This window comes from Protopterus annectens, chromosome 1.part0 (genome assembly GCF_019279795.1).
Source record: "Protopterus annectens isolate FY-2018-M chromosome 1.part0, PAN1.0, whole genome shotgun sequence".
Taxonomy (NCBI): domain Eukaryota; kingdom Metazoa; phylum Chordata; order Ceratodontiformes; family Protopteridae; genus Protopterus; species Protopterus annectens.
Window position 1 is genome coordinate 18,014,935 of NC_056725.1, and position 15,624 is coordinate 18,030,558.

At 41.0% G+C, this 15,624-nt stretch overlaps 1 protein-coding gene across 1 annotated transcript in view; it reads right to left on the bottom strand.

Moving 5' to 3' along the window:
• ERCC2 (ERCC excision repair 2, TFIIH core complex helicase subunit) overlaps positions 1–15,624 on the bottom strand; it is a 2,230,202-nt gene that overhangs the window by 169,451 nt on the left and 2,045,127 nt on the right. The gene's annotated exons all lie outside the window — the stretch shown is intronic.

The window sequence follows — 15,624 nt, forward strand, 5'->3', positions numbered from 1 at the left end:
AAGAATCTACAAAAATCAGATGACTTTGGGTGTTGGACTGCTGGGGATTTGCTAAAAGGGCACTTATTTTGAGAGGCTGTCATTACTAAACAGGGTAAAGACTTGGTGCTTATTGTGGTTTATTGTCTTCTTAGCTCCATGAATAAACTTCATAAGGTCAAGTCAGATTTAATAAAACTGTAGTCTGAAAAATGTCGTGTGTTGAATGATGGCAGTAGGAATGAAAAAATAAAGAAAATGTGAGATTGAGGAAGACATGACTAATGATCGTGAAAGAGAAGTGCAGGCTCATCTGATGAAGTGGGATGACTAAAATGAAATGAGCACTGTATTGCAAGAACTCAAACAGAACTTCTCCCAATTAACATGATTACTGGCTAGATACGCAAGATCCTTGGAAATGCCTGAAGGTAAAGACTGGAAGTTTATGCATGAACAACATGCTGCTGTAATGACTGTTAAGCAAAATGTCTACGAAATTTCATGAAAAAGCAATAGGGAATGCTAGGGTATGGAATATAACAGTAGCTGTTAATTGTGATATATGATACAGCCTGTGTAAGAGCACAGACTGAGCAATGTGCTAGAAGAAGAAGGGGGATGAATTGTTAGACTTTAAACAAAGATGGTACAGTGGACTGGCTTCAAAAGACTTCTTTGGAAATGCAGACGGTGTTTCAGTTGCCATTGATTCAGTCTGAAACAAAATATGTGAAACCCTAGGTAACTTTGGTGGTTTGCATAATAGGAAGAAAAGCAGCAAGTTATGGGGAAGTTGTGGTAACTTGGAAATTGAACTTACCATAGCTGGACAACTCACTTATGTAGATCATGATGACTCAGAGGTGACACTGCAGTAGCAACTGCAAGTTAGTGAGGCGTTCACTGTAAAAAATAAAAATTAAAATATACACTGACTTCTGCTGTACTCAAAGGTATTTTTGTCATGGGAATGTCAATGTTTACCAGTACTTAAAACAGATAACTTAAGATAATGACTGATATGTAGTTGAGATGGAATGTTCAGTTTCCTGAAACTGGGAAACTGCAAGAATGCAGGAAATGGATGATGGCTAGGAGGAACAATGCTGAAAGAATGAGTAAAGGAATTGTTTCCATGTAATCTGTTTGGAACATGTCAAAATGAAATTAACTAGACTGTTTACATACTTTTATGATTTATCAGAAAACATTTATGATGATTATGGTAAATATGGAAGCATGCACTCTTTGTATGCAATCACGTATAGCTATACTACAAATCATGTTTAACTGATGCAATCAGGATTGCTGACTCCTACTATGAGAGATTTAACTGCATCCCGTGGCAACTAATGTCCTTGATGCTAATAACTATGAAACCATTACATGTGCATATACTATCATCAGACAACATTAAGAAAAGGATAATCTCCCCAAGAGAGGACACAGTGGTCTTGCACAACCATCTTTTTCAATCCAAGGACAGCAAGCAGCTGATTTTGGAGATTCTACAACATGAAATCAGCTGGGGAATCCTTGGTGACTTAATTTTTACTACAGGCAAAAAGAAACAATAATGTTCTGACAATGGGACCTTCTGCAAAGACGCAATTAAAACTAAAAGTAAAGGTAACTTAGACTTTCTGGTGAAAATAACAATGTTTACCCAACCAAGCCTTGGCAATTTTCATTTAAGTGGTTGATGTATGCCTACATTTTTAGTTGTTATGGGTTATAAGCAACCTTACAGTAATGGTAAAGTAACATTATCACAATATGTTTAGGTTAGTAGACATTTATTTAAAATATGGTAGCATTTTAATATGAAAGACGATTATTTTGTACAGATGTTACTAACATACATTATATTAACAACCATTCTGGGGTATATCGTACCTTGGCCACAAAGCAGTAATAAATGTACATAAAGCTTTACCTAAACAGGCTGCTCAAAGTAAAATAGTGGTGCAACTCATGAAGTCACATACAAAGAAGAGTTATATGCACACACGGTGAACCTGGTTGCTGAGAAGAGGTACACAGTAAAGCACAGACATAACAAAAACAGCTAGGGAAATCTTAAGCATTACAGCTTAGATGTTCAGAAAATCTAAGATAGAATGTACAAATAGATGTCAGCCACTGAATTATTTCCTTCTGAGGGTTTTGAAAGCTTCTTGCCGCGATGTGTTAAATTAACTGGTGAGCTGCTTCTTCTGGAACTGGATCAGGAAATCTGCTTACCACCTATCAACGTAGCAGTACTAGTGTTAATTATGTTGGTAGGCAAAATATTACCCTGGCAGAAGAAAGGCTGTCCTAATAGGGCAGAATTTTGTCATTAATCTCTGACATTAGGGAGATGGAATTACCATGCTCTATGGATAATGTCCTTAGTAAGTTTGTGGTAAAATGGAGATATGGGATACTAGTGTGAAAGTACGCAAGTTCTAAGAGAGGAATACTAATTGGGACTACGACAGAGATGCACAGCACTTGCAGATTAAAGACCCGACTGGTTTATAAGATAAATCTAGACTTAATAGTTTTGTCACAACTTTGTTACATATGGTAACACCTTCAATAGAAATGGATATAGGATCATAGGACACAAAACTAAAGGCTCTAGACCCTTTTTAAGCTTAGTCATTCATGTCCCAGTTTTCCTAATTATCAATGCCCATGGGGCTAGAACAGCTCTAGTATATACCTGTCCCTTAGAACAGTAGTCTCCAATCTTTTTTACACCAAGGACCAGATCCCCTTTCCTATTACCAAGATGCCACGTTTATCTTTGCGTCGCATCCACTGTGTCGGGAATGAATTCACCCGCCCCTGTACATTGCAAGCTGAACACTTAAAGAAACCAGCCTGAAACAGCAAATTTTTGTGCATACAGGTTAATATTTTTTTTCACTGTAAAAATTGTAGGCAGAATTGGTAGACAGACTAAGGGTATCTGCAGTTGGACCTAATTCCCGGTAATAATCCCCTTCTTCCTACATTTTCTAAGCAGGCAACATAACCCAGAATTCTCCTGTACCACCAGTAAATACTGTTGCAGCCAGTGTTCAACTCCCCTTTCCACTGAAAGCTTAGAGGTCCTGCTCTATTGCATAATTCTTTTAAATTGGCCTTTTTATTACAGTAGATTAAAAAAATAGCAATATTTACGTTACCATCCCCCACTCAAGGCTTACTGATTGTTTTTCAAAAACCAGCCCTTACCGGTTGTTCCCAGTGCAGCCCCGCTGCGCTTGGGCTCACTCCACTTCCCTACCCTGCTCCCATTTCCCACCTGGCCCCACTACCTTTAGATTTATACCTAATCACTCTACTCCACTGTGCCTCAACCAATCACTTCTAACAGAACCTCCCCAACTATAACTCCCCTATTTCCTCAACCTAGACACTCCCCTTTTTTTGAACACACCCACATCATGCAACACCAATTACCATGTACACAGTCAATCTCACCATTCTCTTTCTCCTAGTCCTAACCACCTGACCTCCTACCAAACTATACTAAATCCTACCATTATAACCCCATTAAACCATACCTCCTCTCACTCAACTCCGAGCCATCACTACAGCTCACACATATCCCCAAATAGCCACTGCCACATAACTCTCACTCCACCCTTAGGTATACTCCTCACAACCTCTACCAAATCTTCTAGTACAAATAAATACATTACCATTCTATCCAAACTCTTACACCACATTAGCAACCATCTGATCCTTGCTGGGGACATGCATCCTAATCCAGGTCCAAATCCTTGCACATCTACCCCTTCTTTCCCATCCCTCTCGTCCAACCTATCTTCCTCTCAACCAATAAATAGCCTTCTACTACTAAGCTTAAACATTCGAAGCATAAATAATAAAGGTTCACCTACTATATGCCTTGTTATCCTCCTAGTCCCCTGATCTACTATCCCTAACTGAAACATGGTTGAAACCTACTACACCCGACAGTAAATTCCTCCCACCTGGTTACAATGTATTACGCAATGATAGATTATCCAAAAAAAAGGGGGTGGGGCTACATAAACAAACTAAAAATCTGTGCTACTGATCCTTCTATCCCTCCCTTCAATACCTCTGAACTACTTCTAGCCAAACTTAAATTTAGTGACAAAAAAATCAATCAACATTACCACAGGCTCTATACCTTCTGGCAACAATATCTCCTCCCTAGAAGCCCTTCTACACTGGATTAATCTTAAACTACCCCAAGAAACAATCATCCTAGATGACTTCAGTATAGACTGGCACTTATGCTCTAATACTAACCCCACTAAACATATTAATCTCTATAGCTTCTCCCAAGTTATTCAATTCAGCACTAGGCTAGGAAACAATAAAACCAAAGAAAGTCTCCTAGACTGGATCCTGATAAACAAGACCAGTTCTCCTTACCAAGCAGGTATCCTACCAGATCTGAACTGATCACCAACCCACCTTCTTACTAAAATATAAAACCCACTCGAACTCTACCCCTCTAACTCAAACCACCCGAAACAAACACAAAATTCAAACTAACAAATTTAAACTTGAACTAAAATACCAAACTTGGAACATACTAAAAGAAGTTCCCTAGACGAGGCTGTTTATTCAACAACACTTTCCTATGAATCCTGAATGCCCATGCCCCACCTCGTACCAGAAATCTCAAAATGAATATAGCTCCCTGGATCACCAAAGAGACTAAAAACAAGATAGCACAAAGAAACAGAGCCTGGCAGCACTGGAGGGCCACAAAAACTGCAGCTACTAGAGAACAATTCCAAAAACTTAGAAATGAAACTAAAAAAACTATTCTCCTGGACAAAAAGAACTATTTCTTATATTTGCAAAACAGACATCAACACAATCCCCAAAAATTCTGGGCTGGAATAAATAAACTACTCTGCCCTGGTAAACCCTCCACCCCACCACCTACCTCTACAAATGAAATCACAGATATCCCAGACTCATTCAATAAATACTTCATAGAAACTATCTCCAAACTAGCTCAACAACAACCCACTACCACTAGCACTAGTATTCCCATGTCTGTACTCAGGCCCAACACTACCTTCCAATTTCAACCCATCCTTACTAATTATGTCAAAAATTGGTAAATAAACTTAAACCTACTACCCTAGCAGCTGACAGCATCCCCTCCGAATACCTCGAGCTGGCAGCTAATGAGCTTGCCTACCCAATCTCTATTCTGCTTAACAGATCCATATCTGAAAGCACCAGCCCATCAATTTGGAAAACCTCCTACATCATTCCTTTACATAAAGGAGGCACACCCACTGACTTTACCAACTGTTGCCCTATTGCCATTCTTTCCCCTCTAGCAAAAATTATCAGAAAATATATACACCACCACATGTCATACCTACTCAATAACCCACTACTCTCTCCCACCCAGCATGGATTCAGACCTGCCCACAGTACAACAGCCCTTCTCTCCTTTACAAACCACATCAACCAAAACAGACACCTAGGTAAACTTACATCTGCCATATTCATAGACTTGTCAAAAGCCTTTGACATGGTCAACCATCCTAAACTACTCCACTCCCTCATGAATCTTGGCCTTACCAAGTACTCACTAGTCTGCTTCCAGAATTATCTACAAGGTAGACAACAAGCAGTTTGATGGGACAATTACCTATCCTCATTGCTACCTATTACCACTGGGTCCCACAAAGGTCCATTTTAGATCCCCTACTATTCTCCATCTTCATTAATGATCTTCACTGCATCTGCCAAGAAGCAACAGTTATACAATACGCTTACGACTCAACTTTAGTCTGCTCAGCCAATAACCCACACGAACTGCTCACTATCACCCAAAAAGCCTTCCAAACTACTGAAATCTGGTTTCTTTACAAACACTTCCTACTTAATCCAAAAAAAGACCAAATTGATGATATTTAAACCAAACAAATCCACTCCAATTCCCAATTCATTTAATATCGTGTCCAGAGATGGGACTAGCATCTCTCCAGATGCACATACTAAACTACTAGGAGTGACCATTAAGAACAACCTTAAGTTCGACCTACATATAAACCAAACTATTAAAAACATCCACAAAAAACTAGGTAGCCTCTATAAAAATAAACCATTTCTAACTGAACCTGCTAGAATAACTATAGCTCAAACCCTCCTCCTCTCCCCACTATTATATGCCACTTCTATCTTCACCAACCTACCCAAAGCTAAAATGGCTAAGCTCAACATCTGCTATAATCAAATTTCCAGATTTGCTACCTGTGCCCACCACTGTCAGGCACTATGTCAACTCAGCTGGCTTGAATTCCCAAACCTCCTCTCATTCCACCAACTCTCTTTCACTAATAAACTGTTACTACCCCCTGAAAAAATACCAGCTCTATCCATCTTAATTAAACTACAAGCCAATCTCAGACTACACAGGTAGAATCTGGACTGCATTACCCTCATCAATTACCTCTGCCAAATCAATTGCTACATTAAAAAAACTACTAAAAGAACACCTACTACCTCTCACGGAATTGCCCCTGCCTCCCCCCAGGTTGACCTCTATTTTACCCCCCTCCCACTCACTAGCTTGCTTCCCCTCATCTCGATACCTTGCAGTTGATCCATAATCTCTTCCTAAGGTACTTCAGTCTCCATGATTCTGTACATCCCATGTACTTTCATACGTCAAACATTATACTATTGTATGTTGGATATGTCAGTCAATATCATGGATGATTGTACTACGCACCTATCAACCTATACAATCTTGAAGAATAATGTGTTTTTCCTATGAATATTTGCATGTTATATATAAATTTCTATTTCTTCAAAACTGTAAACCCATGCAACATTGTAAAAAAAAATGTGTTATTTTTCCTTTTTCTTTTTCCTATGAAAAAAAGCTTCTTTCGTATATATTTTTCCTATGAAAATGTGCTTGTTATGTATATATTTCTTACTAGTCTGTTATTCACTTGTGGAGCTTTATTCACCCCAGCCTCTGCTGAAAATGAACATGTATCCAGTCGGAATCTCCCAGTTAACAAATGTAAAATAAATAAATAAGGACCGTTTTCATGTAAGACAATTTTCTATGGACTGGCCATTACGCATACATAATAAAGTGCACAATATTTACTTATTTATTTGACATTTGTTTAGGAGGCCCAACTGGACTAGAAGTCCATTTTCAGCCGTGACCCAGGGAGTAAAGCTCTAAAGTACAATAAAAATAAAATTGGTAATAATTACAAAAAAAAAAGTGTACATCTTAACAGCAACATTGATCTACGATCTACTATGATCGAGAGGTACGTAAACCTAATGGCAACCTTATTGCCTTTCTAAGTTTAAAAGAGCAAAATTTAAAATCTGTCCCTATTATTTGGCTCTGTCCAGCGTATCTCTCAACTATACATATTTTTGCAGAATGTGCACAATTGTGCCTCATATTTTTGGTCTGTTTCTCATAAAATTGTTGTTTTCTGGCAAATCACTGGCAGATCATTGAGGTTTGAAGTCAGAAAATAATGACAGTTGAGTTTCAGACTTCATACACATCAGGAAAATACATGCTAATGCAATAATGCAAAACCTGTATTTCTATCTACTTTCTAAGTTTATAAGAGCAGTACTTAAAAGTGTCCCTATTTTTGGGACTTTGTCCCCCCATTATTTCTGGCTTTGTCCAGATTCCTCGCTCTAAAGAGGTTGACAGGTATGCTGGCCATATTTATTGTGCGAGAAGATGAGTGGCATGGTTGAGAGGTACAGGTAAAACCTCACTGCTGCCGCCAGGGTCACTCTCACTCTTCTTTCTCTCACACACAGACACACACACACACACACACACACACACACACACACACACACACACACACACACAATCTTTCTGTTTTCATGCACACATTCACTCACACACACATAAATAGTCTCTCTGCTTTCATGCACACATTCACTCACACACAGAGAAACACACACAGACACACACACACACACACACACACACACAGTCTCTCTACTTTCATGCACACATTCACTCACACACAAAGAAACACACACATATGCATACACTTTTCTCTTTCACTCAATAAATCTCTCAGTCTTACTCACATACAGGCATACACTCTCACCCACATGCTTTATTTTAATTTTATTTTTATTTTACACTCGCTAAACAGCAAAAGTGCTGCTTAGCGAGTGTAAAATAACATCTCGCTCACTCTTTCACTGAAATGCACACACACACACACACACACACACACACACACACACAGTCTCTTTTGCTTTCATGCATGCATTCACTCACACATGCAGACAGAAACATACACACACACACACACACACACACACACACACACACACACACACACACACACACACACACACACACGTCATGGACTCTTGTACTTTCATGCACCCATTCACACACACACTCAGACAGAAACATACACACACACATTTTTCAGTTACCTTGACTTATTTTACATTCGCTAAACAGCAAAAGCGCTGCTTAATGAGTGTAAAATAATGGCTCGATCAATCTCACTGCTCAATCTCCCTCATACACACACAGTCTCTTCTTCTTTCACACACCCACACACACATTCTGCTTTCATGCACGCATTCAGACACACATGCAGGCAGACACACAAACACACTCACACATATGCATACACGCATTCACTTTTTTGTTTCACTTCCTGCCTGGCGGCCCGGTACAAAATGATCCACAGCCCAGAGGTTGGGGAATGCTGCCTTAGCACATCTACAAACTGCCCCTGTAAATAAAGGGCCACAGGTGACAAGCCGAGGTGAACTGGCAATTTCCCATCCTTTGGTGCAAACTGTGTTTGAGTAGGCTTAGGGAAGAACTGTGTTTCACATGAATGGGGAGTCTGTACCAGAGAAGGGGTAATCTCTGAGACACATATCTGCTCCTCCAACATGTTTTGTTTATGTCACAGATGAGGTTTAGATCCTTAGATTGGCTAAGTACAGTGCTGTTTATTTTTCAAATGTGTAGCAGATCCATCGAGGCTGGACTGGAGAATATGTTGCAGGTTAGGCATAGACTGCCCTTAGTAGTCTGTAAGAGACAGAGCACAGGGCATTGACGTGGTGCACATAGGACATATTATTTACACCCTATATTCTTTTAATAAAAAAACCTCTGTGGCCACTCCAGCTATTGCAAATGCCTGGTCAGGTACATGCCGCACGGTGCACTGTACTCGACTATTGGTCTAATGAAGGTTGAGTATATTGGGACTATGATCTCTTAGATTAGTTGTGCCACAAAGAAAGATTTTCTCAATACAATGGGCCCATGGTGATCAAAGTTCAGGTTACTGGCAACCTGAGTTTCCATGTTCCTTACCACTGGGTCTTCTTTTAGGAGAGTGTTATGAATGTTGTAACTTGCAGGGGTGGTGATCTTCCCAAAAAGTAAAATTATGCATTTTTTTGCACTGGGTTTTAGGACACGGTTATGGCAATAGTTATTTGTCTATTTTAGACCCACCTGGAGGATATCTACACCTCTGGGGGATTCAATGATTGCACCCAGCTTACAGTCATCAGCAAATTTGGTCAGCCAAAGGTCGTCTACATTTGCCTTGACTTCAGAGAAGTATATTCAAAACAGGACAAGTCCCAGTACTGAGCCCTGTAGGACACCATTAGTAGCAGGCCCTCTTGGTGGAGGTGAACTCTCCCACCCTAAATTAATGTGTCCCATCTGTGAGCCAGTTGGCCATCCAACGGGTGACACATATGGTTATACCTAAATCTCTGAGTTTGTCAATAATACCGGAGTGAGGTATTGTGTCAAATGCCTTTCCCAAGTCAAGGCAGACAGTATGTGTAGTTCTGCACTCATCCATGCCTCCAGTAACCTTCTCAAAGAAGTTCACTAAGTTTAGTAGACATGACCTGCCCTTGACAAAACCAAACTGGGATGGGTCCAATGTTTGAAGATTCCCAATGTCTTTATCAGTCCACAACAATTCTTTTGATGGTCTTGCATACAAGAATAGTCAAACTTATAGGTCCATTGATGGTCTGCCTTTGTGTAGAGGGATGACCACTGAAGTCCTCCACTTCCTAGGGATAAGCCCTGTCTAGAAGCTGCAGCTGAACAGACATTCTAGTGGACATGACAGATCATGTTTCAAGTTATTTAGAAGTCATGCTGGGATATTATCAGACCCACTGATCAAGTGTTTTTAGATCTGCAGAGTGCAGTAAGTACCTGTTCTTTAGTGATAGTTGGGGGATAAAATGGTAGAGAGTATTTCTGGGGGGGGGGGACTAGGGGGGAATGTGTGGGGGGTGAAATTGGAGCTAAATGTATCAGCCAGCATATCTGCTATATCCCCCGGTTCAGTATAGGAAGTTTCATTTACTATTAGTTCAGAACACTGTTGGATGTTCCTTTTAAGGTTGCATACATACCTAAAAAATGCCTTATGGTGATCCTTAGCCTGATCAACTTGTTTGTTCTGCAAAATTCTGCTGAGCCATCAGTGAATATTTATGTGTTTTGAATGCATAAATATTGCTTGAACAAAAAAAAGTAACTGCAAGGCATATTATTAAAGTTACAGTAGATGAATATTACTAGTTTTTAGTTTAACCTTATCCACTGCCTCTGAAACAAATATATTTCAACTCATCATCCAGATGTTGCTTTAACTTTCTCTTAAGTATTGTTAGAGACACTGTTCCAGTAAGCAGGAACCAGTTTGGAAAAATCTTTAACATGTGGCTAGAGATTTTTAAGGTAAATGAAATTAAGCATAAAATATACTAAAAATCAACTTCCAAGATGGCTGCATACTGAGTAACAGCTTACTTTCAGCTTTTACAGTGTGAACACAAAAACTCAGAAAAGACACCCAGTGAAATTGTCTTTTTGGGTAAATTTCAGTTACTGGCTAGTTAAATAAGTATATAAACTCAAATAGCAAAAGGCTGGAAAAAAATGGAAGAAGCTTTAAACAGACATTCAAATGAGTGAAAAAATACGCAACTCAGGTTGAAATGAAGAAAAGGCTGGCTGAGTATGAGACTGCTCAAGAACAGATGTTTCAAAAAATGGTAGAATCAGAGGACAGGGCACGTAGGGAAAACCTGAGATTTTCTGTTGTACCAGAGAAACTGGAAGGAACAGACTGTTTTAATGCTACAAAACCACAAGCAAACTGGGCAGTTTTTCCACAGCAGGAACTGTTAATTGAAATGGAACACCATGTGTATATTCCAAACCCGGCCCATGAGAAAGCAGCCAAGACCTCTTATAGTAAAGATGCCAGATGCTACCAGAAGAAAGAACCGATTTTGACAAAATTGTGGCAGAAGGACAAAGCACTAAAAGTTATAGACAGCACAGTGTTTGTGAAAAATGATTATTCACTGTACACCATGCTGAAGGGCAGCACATTTATTCCAGCAATTGGGGAATGCCAAGAGGCAGGTGTGAGATTCAACCTGCTGTATCCAGCTATCTTCAGAATATTTCTTTCCTGGAGGATCAAAGTCATTTTTTGATGCAGAACATGCTAAGGAGTAAATACAAAAGTTTGTCCAACAAAAAGTGAGCTAGCAAACAGAAGGGACTCTGTTTCTTATTCTGCTGATAAGAAAGCTTATAGAGATACTTTGACAGTGAAACATTTTCCAGTGTTACAAAGGAAAATGCTTGAGACAGAGAAAAGCAGTGGAGTTGGCTATAAGAAAGAATAGTTGTATAAAATGTTACTATAACCACAGATGTCCTTCTCTTCTGTATGCTGCACTATTCATAACACGTGGAAGTCCGCCCCTGGCTGACTCGTACATCCGGCCAGTATACCAAAGTCTAAAAGCTACTGCAAGGTACATGTGATGGTGCATATCACTCACCATATGTTGTCCATAAACAGACATCAGGTATCAAGCAGATGTCAGCACATACCTACCTCAGAAATGAAAGCCGCAAAGCACCAGCCTGATAAAGGTGAGCAACAAGTAACCAGGGATCAGGCAAGCATCAGGGGGAAGGGGGGGGGTAATACTGCAGCATATAGAAGAGAAGGACATCTATGGTTATGGTAAACTTTTACACAACTATTCTATGTCCTTCTATTCATATGCTGCAGTATTCATAACATGAGGGAGAATGCCAAAGCTCATGCACAGGAGGATCAGAAACATTTTCCACAAAGCCATGGAGAACAGCTCTGGCAAACCCCACTCTGGACTTGGAAATAACATCCAATTTGTAGTGCTTGGTGAAGGTATGAACAGAGGACCAGGTAGCTGCCTCCAGGATAGAAGCTGTATCCAACCCTTTAAAGAAGGCCCCAGGAGATGATAGTCCTAGTAGATCGTGCCCTAACAGGGGAAGACAGATCCTTACCATTGGCTGAGTAACAGAAAGAAATGGTTTTAGAGATCCAAGAAGAAATAGTTTGCTTAGAAACAGGTTGGCCCAGTGCCCTTGGGTGATAGGAGGCGAACAATCTGTCAGACATACAGACGGGTTTGTTTTTGCTCAAATAGTATCTGAGCTGTCTGTGAATGTCCAAGGTGTGAAGAATACTCTCACTGGAGGATTGAGGAAAAGGGAAGAAGGTATGCAGATTGACAGCCTGATTCAGGGATAACTAAATTACTACCTTGGGCATGAAAGATGGGTTAGTCCGAAGAGAATTCCTGTCCCTATGAAAGACAGTGAAGGGAGAAGAAGCCATGAGGGCTTGCAGATCAGAAACCCTTCTGGCAGTAGCCACTAGAATGGTTTTCCATGTGCAGTATTGCAGGGAGGATGACACTGCTGGTTCAAAGGGTAAATTTTTCCAGTATAAAACTGAGATCTCAAGGAGAAAGCACTGGTTTCCTTGATGGTCTAATGTGAAGGATGCCTTTTAGAAACAGTTTGACTTCCAACCTGGAAGTCAGCATGCTGAAATGGCAGACAGATACTGCTTGACTGAGGAATAAGACATGCCACTCTCTTCATTAATTCACACAGGTAAGACAAAACCACTGGCACCTCTGCTGACAATTGTTGCAAATGTTTTAGAAGACACCAGAAGGAAAACCTCTTCCATTTGGAGACATAGGATTTCCTAGTAGTGGGTTTTCTGGCCTCCTACAGAATTTGTAGCATGTCCTCAGTATAAAGTTGTCTAAAGGGAATCAAAACCCTATCACCCGCAGAGTCAAGTTTAGGGTCGACATTTGTGGATGTACTAGAGTTCCCTTGTCCTGTGTAAGTCCATCCTGAGGGGTAACTTGTGGTGACTGCCATTGGCTAAATGTAGAAGAAGGGGGAGCCAATACTCTCTTGGCCAAAAGGGGGTCACCAGCAAGATTTTTTGCTGTTCCCACTGAATTTTCAGCAGAACCCTCTGAATGAGTGGGATGGGGGGGGGGGTTGCGTATAGAAACATTCCCTTCCATGGAAAGGATAGTGTGTCTACCTTCCATGCCTCAGGATGTGGAGTCCTGGCACAATACTTGGGAAGCTGTCTGTTAATGGGGGAGGCAAAAAGATCTATTTGAGGGATACCCCATCAATGGACAAGGTCCAGAAACGCATCCCTGTTCAACATCCACTCTTGGGACTGAGTCATTGACCTGATTAGAGAGTCTGCCATCACATTCTGAGCTGAGAGAATGTAAACCACCTGGAGAGAGACCTGACTCTGCTGGGCTATCTCCCAGGCATACAATGCCAGTCTGCAGAGGATATAGGACTTTATTCCTCCTTGCTTGTCGATGTACCATAGGGCTGTGGTATTGTCTGTGAACCACCTTAGGACCCCTGGTGAAATCCTGGACTTAAGACTGAGGGCAAAGATCAAAGCTCTCATTTCTTTTATGTTGATGTATTCTTTTGTCTGAGGAGGGGACCACACATCCCTGACCTTCTGGTTTCCTAGAGTTGCACCCTATCCTGTGCATCCATGTACAGATCCTGGGTGGGTGGGAGTGGTTGAAGGGGTAGGCCTGGATTTCTGATGACCTGGCAAATCCACCACTCTAACTCCTTTGTCAAACAAGGTAGGAGGGGGACAACAAATTCCAGAGGGTGAATGTATTGTTTCCGAACTGTTCTGAGGAACCAATGAAACTTCCTCGTGTGTAGCCTTGTAAAGGGACGCATAGGAATAGTTGAGGCCATGAACCCCAGGAGGCACAGGAACTCCTCTGGCAGTCAGGGATTGAAGTGCTATTAATGACTGGAAATGTGAAGTGGGAGACAGGATCTTTTCTGGGGGTAAGCAAACTATAATTGCGCTTGTCTGGATCCTGCACCTCAGGAATACATGATCCTGGGAGGGGGTCAGGGAAGACTTCTGGAGGTTGATGGTAAACCTTAGCCCTCTCAAAAGGGACATAGTGTAGGAAAGTTTGTTCAGGAGTATTTCAGGTGATGGGGCCTGGAGGAGTAGGTTATCCAAATATGGAAATATCTGTATGCCCTGCAGTCTGCAGCGGGCTATAACGGGGTTAAACATTTTGTGAATACCCTCTGTGTCGTAGATAGACCACAGAGCAAAGCACAAAACTAAAAATGAGAGGAAGCCACAAAAAACTGAAGGAATCTCCTGAACTGTTGGTGAATGGGATTGTGAAGGTAAGTATCTTTTATGTCCAGTGACATCATGAAGCCTGTGAAAGGTGGGAACTTTCAGAAAGGCATTTAGATGGGACAAGTCTAGGATGGGCCGAAACCTCCTGGAGTAAAATGCTTTTCCACTTTGATCAGGTGGCACCTCCTGGATAGTGCTCTAAGAAAGAAGAAAGGACAGGACTATTGGGAAGAATTCCATTTCATCCCATGGGGGTTGTGGGATTCTCTCGAAAGTAGGATGGGTTTCCCAAAGCATGAAGTCAACTTGGTTGATGATGGAAAGGACCTAAGAGTCCTGGGTTATCTGTTTCCAAGCTGGGAGGAAAAGAGAGAGGAGACGAGAAAGGGGGGGATGGATCTGGAACCTGGTAGTCACAGGAAGAAGACTTCATATATTAATTGCTAGAAGAGCTTCAAAAGTGACAGAAGAGGGGAAAAAAGACAACAGTGGTAAATTTGCAGTATTAAGGGCCTACTGGCAAGGGAGAAGGATTATGCTGGCATGCATTTATATTCCACCTAAAATTGCTACAATTAAAATTCTGGGAAAAAATAATCAGCTTTCAGCAGGGAATATTAGTTATAGGTGGGGACTGCAATTTGACTTGCAGCAGTGAAGATATATCGGGGGCTAGAAGGGAAATATAACAAAACAGAGTCGATTTTTAAGAAATTTATGAAAAAAGAAGATTTCAATTCAGTAGTAGGAGCTTGGAGAGAATTTGCATATTATTCCCCAAGGTACAAAAACTGGGCTAGGCTAATCAGAAAATTTGGATACCCGGAGGGAAAAGCAGTGATCCACTGGGCAAGAGTCCACTGTAGAATGCAGATTGGCGATGGCTAGGAGAACAGGACCAGGAGCTTGACCAACAGGCCAGGTGGAGCCAGGCACTGCCAACAAGCCTTGGCATGAGGAGTGGAGCGCAAGGGGAGCTGCCGTGGGACTCCTGACTCCTGGCCACCAGCCCCCTATAAAAAACTCCTTGTATTAGGCGTGGCCCTGGAAAATC